Source organism: Astatotilapia calliptera, chromosome 7 (assembly GCF_964374335.1).
Source record: "Astatotilapia calliptera chromosome 7, fAstCal68.1, whole genome shotgun sequence".
In the NCBI taxonomy this organism is placed as follows: Eukaryota; Metazoa; Chordata; class Actinopteri; order Cichliformes; family Cichlidae; genus Astatotilapia; species Astatotilapia calliptera.
Window position 1 is genome coordinate 12,831,392 of NC_137428.1, and position 10,888 is coordinate 12,842,279.

The 10,888-nt window shown below is 40.6% G+C and overlaps 2 long non-coding RNA genes across 5 annotated transcripts; both read right to left on the reverse strand.

Moving 5' to 3' along the window:
* Positions 1-516: 516 nt before the first annotated feature.
* LOC113035454 (uncharacterized) lies at positions 517-6,096 on the reverse strand. 4 transcript variants are annotated; one of them, XR_013910310.1, is made up of 4 exons: positions 5,982-6,096; positions 1,704-1,862; positions 1,569-1,625; positions 517-1,145 (listed from the first exon to the last, which is right to left on the reverse strand). It is a non-coding gene; the product is annotated as an uncharacterized LOC113035454 (long non-coding RNA). The 4 variants fall into 4 exon arrangements; XR_013910308.1 differs by lacking the exon at positions 5,982-6,096 and adding an exon at positions 4,239-4,421 and having other exon boundaries at positions 1,704-4,136; XR_013910309.1 differs by lacking the exon at positions 5,982-6,096 and adding an exon at positions 2,171-4,420.
* A 1,506-nt stretch (positions 6,097-7,602) lies between these two features.
* Positions 7,603-9,058, reverse strand: LOC145429852 (uncharacterized). The gene is made up of 3 exons (XR_013910185.1): positions 8,952-9,058; positions 8,001-8,072; positions 7,603-7,832 (listed from the first exon to the last, which is right to left on the reverse strand). It is a non-coding gene; the product is annotated as an uncharacterized LOC145429852 (long non-coding RNA).
* Between the last annotated feature and the right edge of the window lie 1,830 nt (positions 9,059-10,888).

Below are 10,888 nucleotides of genomic sequence, written 5' to 3' on the forward strand. Positions count from 1 at the left end.
AGTCTAAGTGCTTTAACTGCTTGACTTCCTCACCAATGTTATCTAGGGTGAGGGAGGTCTACCCTCTTCCTGACCAAGGATCTGCCTTTTATGACCCTTTGATCAGCAGGACACACACACACACACACACACACACACACACACACACACACACACACACACACACATACGGGTCTATGTGGTATGGAGGGACTATCCTACGTCAATCCGCCCGGTGGTGGTTTAAGTGGACTACCCTTTTCAATGGACTTAGAGCCAAGGGAGCGAGGTTAAAGTGTTCGAAAAAATCTGAAAAAAATTTGGGTCACTTCAGACCTCATACACTCCCTATAGAAGTCTAGATACACTGATACACACCAACCAGACTCTATTGTGTTTTCTGGAGACATTGTCCACTTGACAACAATGTGTTTTATGAGGTCCAAAAAAAAACAATATTGGGTCTTTAAAGGGACAATGATGTAATATTTAAATAGCTCATCATTACCATGAATACACATCTGACAGGACACAGGATTACTGGAACATCATTTTATTAGTGTTCTTGGATCTGAACATTAATTTTAACCATAAATAAAAAAAGAAATCTATGGACAAAAATGCCCACGCTTCCCACAGAAATATAAAAATATAGAAAACAGAAAAATTAAAAACATTTAAAATGAATTTTAATAGTTTAAAGGTAAATATTAAGGGGAGAAAATATGCATTTATAATTTTTTATTTTAAATATAACCCGTCAAAAAAAACCCTAAATAAATTAAATGTAAAAATTATGAAATACAAACTGCTTCTGTATTTAACAAGAACTTTTTTTTTCTTTAAACAGAACATCAGTGTTAACAACAATTGGCAATCTGACCAAGATGTAAAACCACATCTGGCTAAACAGTTATTTTAATTCATTTTTTTCTGCCTTTTTGCAGTTAATCCTCTGTTTCTTACAAAATCTCTTATGTTTTGAACTGTTCTTCCTGCCAACACCGGATCTTCTACCAATTTGCAATGACTGCATTCATTTTTGGTGGCTAGTTTCCCTTCGTTTATGTGGTCTTTAAAATGCCTCATCACTGCAGCAACCTCAGCCTTGGACCACATGTTTTTGGGAGCTCTTCGGGAATTGTGGGATTGAGCAGCATTTTTCTCTGGAAGATATATAAAGTAGTAGTAGTTAAAACAAACAAAAAACCAAACAAAAAACATTTGCTTGTTAAAAGAATGGATGCTACCCTGTACTAACTTCTGAAATGTGTTGCTACCATCAATATCAAAACGAGCTAAAATTCTCTTTGAAAATTTATCAAATTTCTAAAATGAGACAACATTTAGTGTTCCGCTGTGAATAAAAGACTGAATAAAAAGTTGAATAAAAGTCTCTTGATGCATGCTCAATCATCCAGGTAAGTAAATCCCAAAACGTTGATTCTGTTAATCTGGACGTAGCGTTTTCAGTTGGAGAAACATTTTGTCACTCATCCAAGTGACTTTTTGCCACCACTCTGCAGTTTGCCATATGTTGCAAAGTGATGAAACAATAATAAGCTTAGAGAACCAACTGCACCCCTTACCTTCAGAGGGAGCAGCAGTCTCACTTGCTGCAGGCATTGTGAGTGGTCCTTCATCTGCTGATTACACAATTTGATTAAGTTTTAATATTTGTAACAAACATTTTATCCACAGAAACCAAGCTAGTGGTAACTTACCACAATCTACAGTGTCTTGGAGCTGCGCTGTGTTTGTGGAATCAGCTACTGCATGTACAGGCTCACTGGTGCCACACGCCGACATTGTGAGTGCTGTGTCATCATCATCTGATTCACTCTCACTGTCCTTTGTTTCAGCATCACTTAATGCAATTTCATCTGAGAAATTGTGGGGGGGGAAAAAACAAAACAAAAAAACAAACAAACACAACCCCCCCAAAAACCTCACATTAACAACGAGATATGACAAAATACAGAACAAATACTGGAAATTATAGTACATAGTTTAACTATTTAAGGCCACCACTCTGCAGTTTGCCAAATGTTGCAAAGTGATGAAACAATAGACTTCAAGAACCTTAAATCATGGACATTTAACAGAATGGTCTGTGCTTTTAGGTTTTAATTCTGTTGATAAAGCATAATATTCAACTACTGCCCTAATATTTGCTCCTTTCAATACAAACCTTCTATTTTGATCTCATCCAGTGATTTCCCCTGGATCTGGGAAAGATGTCCTTTTTCCAGTGTTAAAAGCAGTTTGGAAATCTTGGCCAGCTGTGTTGTGGGAACTGGTAATCTGTAGAATTCGCGGTGAACGCGGATATCATGACCCAGGAAATCTGCAACCTGATCAAGTTCGTTGTTTTTCAAATTAAGGACTTGTGAGAGTGTGGCAACATGTTTTCTGAGCTGTGTCGATCTTAGATACTCAGGCTGCTTTGCTCCACACTGGTGTGCATGAACACGCAAGGAGTCCATTCCTCTGTAATGACTCATTGATCGGGGTCTTGCAAAGAGGTAGATATTAGTGGCACAAATACCACAGTCAGGCCTCCTACTAACCAGTAGTGACAGAGCATCCAGCATGCTTGGTGTTAGCAGAACTGGAACATTTCTGTCCCTTTTTCCCATTATTTCTATTCTACAGAAATAGTTACAGAGTCTCTGTTCCATTTCTGAGAGCCCCATGGCAACATCTGTGTGGAGTGCTGTTTTGTCTCTTTCAAGAAAACTTTTGAGGCGCATCTTTGAAACCTCTCCAGAACGTCTTCGGTTGAACACAATGATTTGTGAGAGTGTAACTTGTGCAAGTTGGGCATAATTCTGAGCTGTGGCTTCGTTCTCCAAGCTGCAAAAGGCACTTTCTGCAGATTTTTGAAGGTAGTGATGGAGAATCCGAACATCTTCTGTAAAGGGCAATGTTGATGGCTTGTTAAACTTTGCCTCACTCAATGTGTTCAAGGCACGGTGAGACACCATCTCGGACCATTTGGAGACATACAACTTCTTGAACGCATCAGTGGACTTGATTAGGGCTTCATCCTCTGTCATGAGGGCACGACAATGGATAATGTCAGACATTTTATGCAGTGTATGTCCCAGTTTCAGCGCAAGGCTTGGAGTTTTGTATGACAGTGTCTCTTCATCAAAACCTGAAACTTTCTTTACTGCTTGCACAACTCTCTGGAAATTAGCAGGCTTAATAGCTTCTTCCATGTTATGCACTGAGAATTCTGTGCGCAGACACAACAACAAACGTCCCGCTTCACGAAGCTTCTGTCGTATATAATCATACTTTGTAGGGTCTTGTCCATGTTTATTGTAGAGGGACTGGGCAAACTGAATAACAGTAAAGTCATTTCGCACAGCTGAGGCAATCTCATCTTGTTTCATAACAGCAAGAACCTTCCAGACTCCACTTGACACCTGCGGATAACACTGAGACTCCAGAGTTAAAGCCAGGCCGAGTACTTTGGTTCTTCCAGGTTCTTTATCCGTGTCATCTTTTGGTTTGTTCGGACATCTGCGGACATGTCTCCAAAGATCCTTGCGAACATACATCCCTTGACAATAAAAGCAATGAGCGAACTTTCCCTCTACTGCTTTAATCTTGGGTCTTCTCTTCACTTTCAGTGGTCCCACTCCACCATGCAAAACTGCAGCATTATGCTTAAAATTTCCCTTATTTCTCAATTTCTCTAACAGACTTTTACGCTCGTTTGAGTCTCTAGGCAGGGAAAATGCATGCACAACATCAGGAGCCGTTTTGTGCGTTTTCAGGTGGCGGGAAATTTTAGCTTGTGGTTTGCCACAAAAATAGCAGTAATTTCTTTTACTTAAAGTCATTTTTTCTGATTCAGTTTCGCAAAGCTCATTTTTATCTTGTGGCTTGTCCTTTGTCAAGTTGTGGATTAAATTCATTGAATCTGATTGTTCATGCGCTTTGGAGATGTCATTTTGGCATAGCAGACCTTTTGATGTGCTTGGCAATAATGAGATGTCTTCATCTGAATCTTCATCATATGACTCTGAATCTGGCACATATTCTTCTTCTGATATGCTGTGGTTGCCATCATCATCGCTTGATATTTGATCCAGAACTGAATGTGGCAATCCATCCTCCCCTGAATATTCAGAAATTTCTTCTTTCTGGAATGTAAGAACAAAAGTTATTTTAATTGATCAATACTTTAGACAGGTAAAAAATAAACTGAAAAACAAAGTCAAGCCAAATATGAATGGGATACACACCTGTGTTGACTGGTGGCAATTCTGATTTGCCAATTTTGTAAGGCAAGATTTGTGCCAGACCCCTAAACAAACTGAAACACATTTTGATAGACTTAATTTAGCTTTGCAGTTCTATTTAAGTGAAGTAGTTTTTTGTCAAAGCATTGCAGTAATGTCAAATGCTGAAAAAAACAAACAAAAACCAAACTGTTCACACTTAAGGATATTTTAATGACTACACATACACTGCTAATCCCCCCCCCCCCCCCCAAAAAAAAGGACATCCCAGATGTGAATGAAGGAATTATTCTTATTAAATACTTTGTTCTTTAGGTAGTTGAATGGCATGAAAGTGTGTAGTTGAATGTGTGTGGCCTCCAGATGCCTGTATGACTTCCCTACAATGCCTGGGCATGCACGGGATGAGGTGGCGGATGGTCTCCTGAAGGATCTCCTCCAAGACCTGGACTAAAGCATCTGCCAACCCCTGGACAGTTTGTGGTGGATGGAGTGAGACATGATTTAGGTCTGGGGAACAGGCGGGCCAGTCCATAGCATCAATGCCTTTGTCATGGAGGAACTGCTGACATACTCCAGCCACATGAGGTCCAGTGTCGTCTCGCATTAGGTGGACCCCAGGGTCAAACGCACCAGCATGTGGTCTCACAAAGGGTCCGAGGACCTCATCTTGTTACCCAATGACAGTCAGGCTCTCTGGCAGGTACAGAAATGCCACCCCTCACCATTACTGACCCACTGCCAATATGATCATGCTGGAGGATGTTGCAGGCAGCAGAACGTTCCCCACGGCATCTCCAGACTGTCACGTGCTCAGTTTGAACCTCCTTTCAGCTGTGAGGAGCATAGGGTGCCCGTGCCGAAGTTGCCAAACTTTGTGTTTTCTGGCAAATGCCAAGCATCCTGCATGGTGTTGGGCTGCAAGCTCAATCCCCACCTGTGGACGCTGGACCCTCAAGCCACCCTCATGAAGTCAGTTTCTGACCATTTGAGCAGACAGATGCACATTTGTGGCCTGTTTGAGGTCATTTTGCAGGGCTCCTCTTGTTCCTCCTTGCACAAAGGTGGAGGTAGCGGTCCTGCTGCTGGGTTGTTGCCCTCCTATGGCCTACTCCACATCCAGGTAGCACCTCCATGCTCTGGACACTACACTAACAGACACAGCAAACCTTCTTGCCACAGCTCACATTGATGTGCTACGCTAGATGAGCTGCACTACCTGAGCCACTTGTGTGGGTTGTAGACCGTCTCATGCTACCACTAAAATGAAATCACCGCCAGCATTCAAAAGTGACCATAACATCAGCCAGAAAGCATAGGTGCTGAGAAGTGGTCTGTGGTCACCACCTGCAGAACCAGTCCTTTATTATGGTGAATTGACTATAATTTCCACTTGTTGTCTACTCTATTTGCAAAACAGCATGTGAAACTGGTTGTCAGTGTTACTTCCTAAGTGAACAGTTTGATTTCACAGAAGTGTGTTCTGACTTGGAGTAACATCGCATTGTTTAAGTGTTCCCTTTATTATTTTGAGCAGTTTATGTTATGGAATGGGGAATTGAGGACAATCCCAAGTATACCATTTTTACAAGGTCCTGCACCAATGAGGTAATACTACATTTCTTTAATTAGACGTGACCACCCATTAATTAAAAAGGGAGCAGTGTTCATTTCAGCTAGTCTTAACTTGTTGAACTCTATTAATGCTTTTTACTATACACTGTACCTATTCACTAAATGTCTCACCTTTGCACTTATAGCCAAGCCACTTGAGGGAGGAAACCGGTCCCACACACTGAATGCACTTGTCCAAAGATGATATTGTTGTGCACACCAGACGATGATTGTGAAACTGTTAGCAAAATATTGCAACATTTATTTGTTTTGGACAGTTGGAAAGGTGAGGTGTTTTCAATTCAGTTGCAGATATCAACTAATAAACTTCGTCCATGTAAATCACATCACACCCAGGTGACTGCCAAACACACACACACACAGCATCCATAAAGAATGATGTGTGTGTGTGTTGGGGGGGGGGGGGGGGGGGTATTTTTTCTTCCGAAAAAAATACTGGCTACAATAATTAACAACTGATTCCTTTGCAATCATCCATCCTCTTCCACTTATCCTTATCAGGATTGTGGGGTAGCAAGCAGGTTTGGGGCCTATACCAGCTACCATAGGGCAGTACAACCTGGACAGATCACCAGTCTAACATGGAAGGACAAGCATTTGCATTCACACCAAAGGGCAGTTTTGAATCACCAGTTAACCTAACCCCATAAGCTACATCTTTGGACTGTGGGAAGAAGCCAGAGTACACAGCCAGAGAGAACCCATGCACTACAGCAGTAAAAAGTGCCTAAAACAAGTCAAGAAGTTGTATAGTACTATCTGAAGGAAACGGTTTCCAGGGCCTACTCCGTGGATCGGCTTCCTCCGAGGCGTGGACGTCTATCAGCAGAGAATGTACCTTCACCTATCAGCAGAGAATGTCCCTTAGTCTGTAACACAGTCAAATATATTCTCAAGTAATATTCAAGCATGCCATTCAGCGTGTTAGTACGAGCTTGGGAGCAGCTTGGGAGAACAAGAAAACAGAGACTGCTTTAGATTGTCTTCCCAAAGTGACTCAACTTTATTCACAAGTACAACAGTTTATATAGAGGGTAAAAATTCATGAGACAGCAGATTTATCAGTTTAAACCAGTACAGACCAAGATAAGGCAGCGTCTTCCTGCCCTTGGGTGAAGAAGCATCCTTTGTGTAGTTTATCAGTTCAGCTACAATTGTGATTATCTCAGCGACATATTTTCAAGGCACAAAACGAAGAGTTCTTTCATTAGTGAAATCTGAAACAAACCATTTGGCCTTCAACAGGCGTCTAAAAGATTAAGAAACTAATGTAGCTGAGGGAGTGATCTCTGTGGTATTTCAACCTTGTACCAGCCTGTGATTCTCACACATCAATTCTTGGGTCAAAGAGAAAAACACTGAAACAAAGGGGCCTTATTGAATGACAGAGTTTTCCTGCATAATGTCACTATAAAACAATATCCAGTAAATGCTACCATGGTACTAAAATACCTAACACTATCTATCTTAATGTTCAAGCCTGAGTTTCAAACCATTTCAACATAGAAACAAAGCACATGTAGTCAGTTCTGCATGCTGTAGGTCAAACTGTCAAAAAATACAAGAAGACCCCTCCTAAAACCAGAGTGATGTCACCATGAAGCAAACTTTGACGGAGTCTCCCAATAACAGTGTGGTCCTCCTAAGTCACATTTGGGTGGTTAACACACACACACACACACACACACTCAGATGTTATCCAGACTTGCACTTTGAAACAATGAAAAGGACCTACAAGCCACGGTCCATGTAAATCACATCACACCCAGGTGACTGCCAAACACACACACACAGCATCCATAAAGAATGATGATAGATTAAATTATTAGTTCATTAAGTGGTACACTGGATTATATTTACCCTTTCAGGCTCTGGATGTTTCAGGTCCAGATCATTGTTTGGAAAGCTGTTTGGTTGCGGCTTTAGGCAGCTCACAGTCTTCTGAATCTGGCTGGTCTCAGTCTTCGTGTGTAACAGATAGAAAATGAAGACAAAAGAACAGTAATCTGACAGTTACTAAAAATGCATCACTCAAGAGGATGAATAAACCATTTCACTATCGGCAAATAGCGTAAGGTACACATCGTGCATGAGAAACATTCATTAAAATCTGTCCTAGGTCAATGTTACCTCTTCAAAATCTTGCACTGAAGAAGAATGCATGGCTTCTGAGCCTTGCTGAGGCATTTCTTCATCAAGATCCTGCAACAAAGAAAAGATGGCACAAAGATTAGACCAAGTGCTCTTCTTGCAACTGGGCAGGCCTGTGCTTCTGTTTTTAATTTGCATGTGTGTGTGTGTGTGTGTGTGTGTGTGTTGGGGGGGGGGGGGGCTTTACACTCAAGAAATGTTTTCTTCTGAAAAAAATACTGGCTACAATAATTAACAACTGATTCCTTTGCAATCATCCATCCTCTTCCACTTATCCTTATCAGGATTGTGGGGTAGCAGGTTTGGGGAATATACCAGCTACCATAGGGCAGTACAACTTGGACAGATCACCAGTCTAACATGGAAGGACAAGCATTTGCATTCACACCAAAGGGCAGTTTTGAATCACCAGGTAACCTAACCCCATAAGCTACATCTTTGGACTGTGGGAAGAAGCCAGAGTACACAGCCAGAGAGAACCCATGCACTACAGCAGTAAAAAGTGCCTAAAACAAGTTAAGAAGTTGTATAGTACTATCTATCTTAATGTTCAAGCCTGAGTTTCAAACCATTTCAACACAGAAACAAAGCACATGTAGTCAGTTCTGCATGCTGTAGGTCAAACTGTCAAAAAATACAAGAAGACCCCTCCTAAAACCAGAGTGATGTCACCATGAAGCAAACTTTGACGGAGTCTCCCAATAACAGTGTGGTCCTCCTAAGTCACATTTGGGTGGTTAACACACACACACACACACTCAGATGTTATCCAGACTTGCACTTTGAAACAATGAAAAGGACCTACAAGCCACGGTCCATGTAAATCACATCACACCCAGGTGACTGCCAAACACACACACACAGCATCCATAAAGAATGATGATAGATTAAATTATTAGTTCATTAAGTGGTACACTGGATTATATTTACCCTTTCAGGCTCTGGATGTTTCAGGTCCAGATCATTGTTTGGAAAGCTGTTTGGTTGCGGCTTTAGGCAGCTCACAGTCTTCTGAATCTGGCTGGTCTCAATCTTCGTGTGTAACAGATAGAAAATGAATATACAGTGCATTTTTGAAGAGGCTTTTGAAACATTAAATAAACTGTATGAGAAAGATAAGTTTCAAGCTAATGTCTTTAAAATATTCACTGTCATGTATAGAGAATTTAAGTCCCTATGATTAAGAGACAAATAGTCAGTGTGATTTCTTTATTTTTTAAGCCATTGCTAAAGGAGTAAAACAATCACCTGTAGCAGCAACGAACTGTCACTAGGGCCCATTTATCTTCGAGGGCCAAAATTTAAAATGAATCTAACTAAAGAGGCTACACAGCAAAATCTCCAGTGTTAAATTAACACTAGAGAGTGTCTATATGGGTCCACACAACACTGTTGAGTGTTAAATTAACACTTTTAACAGTGTTATATGTTTAAAAGTAACCTAGTCAGTTTTGAAGATTAACAGTGGCTAACACTGAGCAGTGCTGATTTTCTAACACTGGAATATTTCTAACATTTTGAGTTATTTTCCAGTGTTAGAAAATCAGCACTGCTCAGTGTTAGCCATTGTTAATCTTCAAAACTGACTAGGTTACTTTTAAACATATAACACTGTCAAAAGTGTTAATTTAACACTCAACAGTGTTGTATTTAACACTGTCTATAAGGGTCCACACAGTGGACCCTTATAGACACTCTCCAGTGTTAATTTAACACTGGAGATTTTGCTGTGTAGAATCACATTAAACATCAATCACTGTTAAAATTTAGAAACCGAAAGCCATTTTTTTATTTCTGCATACCTGCTGATATTTTTTTAGTGCTTTTAGAGGGCTTTGATGTGGCAGCCATCACAATTGCCTGTTTTCCATTAGTACCTACCCCTGTTTTTCCAGTAGGTTATAGTACCATGTAGTTTTTCAGTAACTACTGCACCAAGGTTCCAAGTGATCCAAAGTGATCAGAAAATTTGACATAGACTGAATGCCACCAGGTGGCTGGTCAATGGTGTCACTCGATAAGTTATGAGTGCGCCTCCTTCGTGAAAATCCAAGCCATCATTTTTGAAACTCTGAAATGTTTGAAATAGCGACCAAAATTAACAGCGTGATCCCTGAATTGAACACTAAAGTATAGACTGAGCAGCAGGCATTTTGTCACCTTGACGTCCATGCTTGCTGTGGCATTTATATCACTGGATGCTCGGCTGCATTGCTATAGTGACCCCAGGCACAGTAGGTGATACTCAATTTCAGTGAAAAACTAGATGCCCTAAGTCACGTTAAGCCAATTTGAGTAGGTACAAATGTAAAAATGGCTTACGGTATGCAATTTATCAGTTCCAAAAAGTACAATTGTAGAAATACCTTGCATCTCCAGAGCCAATCCGAGTCACCATAATTATAGTCTATTTCTTCGCCTGGACTTATGTCTCTGCTTGCAAATAAGCATAGATGGGGCTTTCCATTGATATTTAATATTTTCATCTTAGCACTTGGACTGATGTGGTTGTCGTTGACAAGTCTGCCTAATGACCCATCTTCTTGAGATGCATCCACACTGTGGGGTTAGGCAAAAAAGTATTAGCTTAACTAGTTAGTTAGGAAGCTTTTTTTTTCATAAATCAAAAGCAATGTGTCATTTAATCTTAATCAAACTACACTGATATAATATGCACCACCAGAGTTTTCCATCAAACTTGAATTCAAACATGAACACCTTCAGGCTGTCATGATAAACTCTGTGTCTCCGCTCACATTCTTCTTTTGTTATGAGTTTACCTCTGTATTCCAAAAGGAAGTCTCCTTTTTGGAATGGAACAGTCGTGAAAATGCCCCGACCTGAATTGCAGAGGCATACCAAGTGAG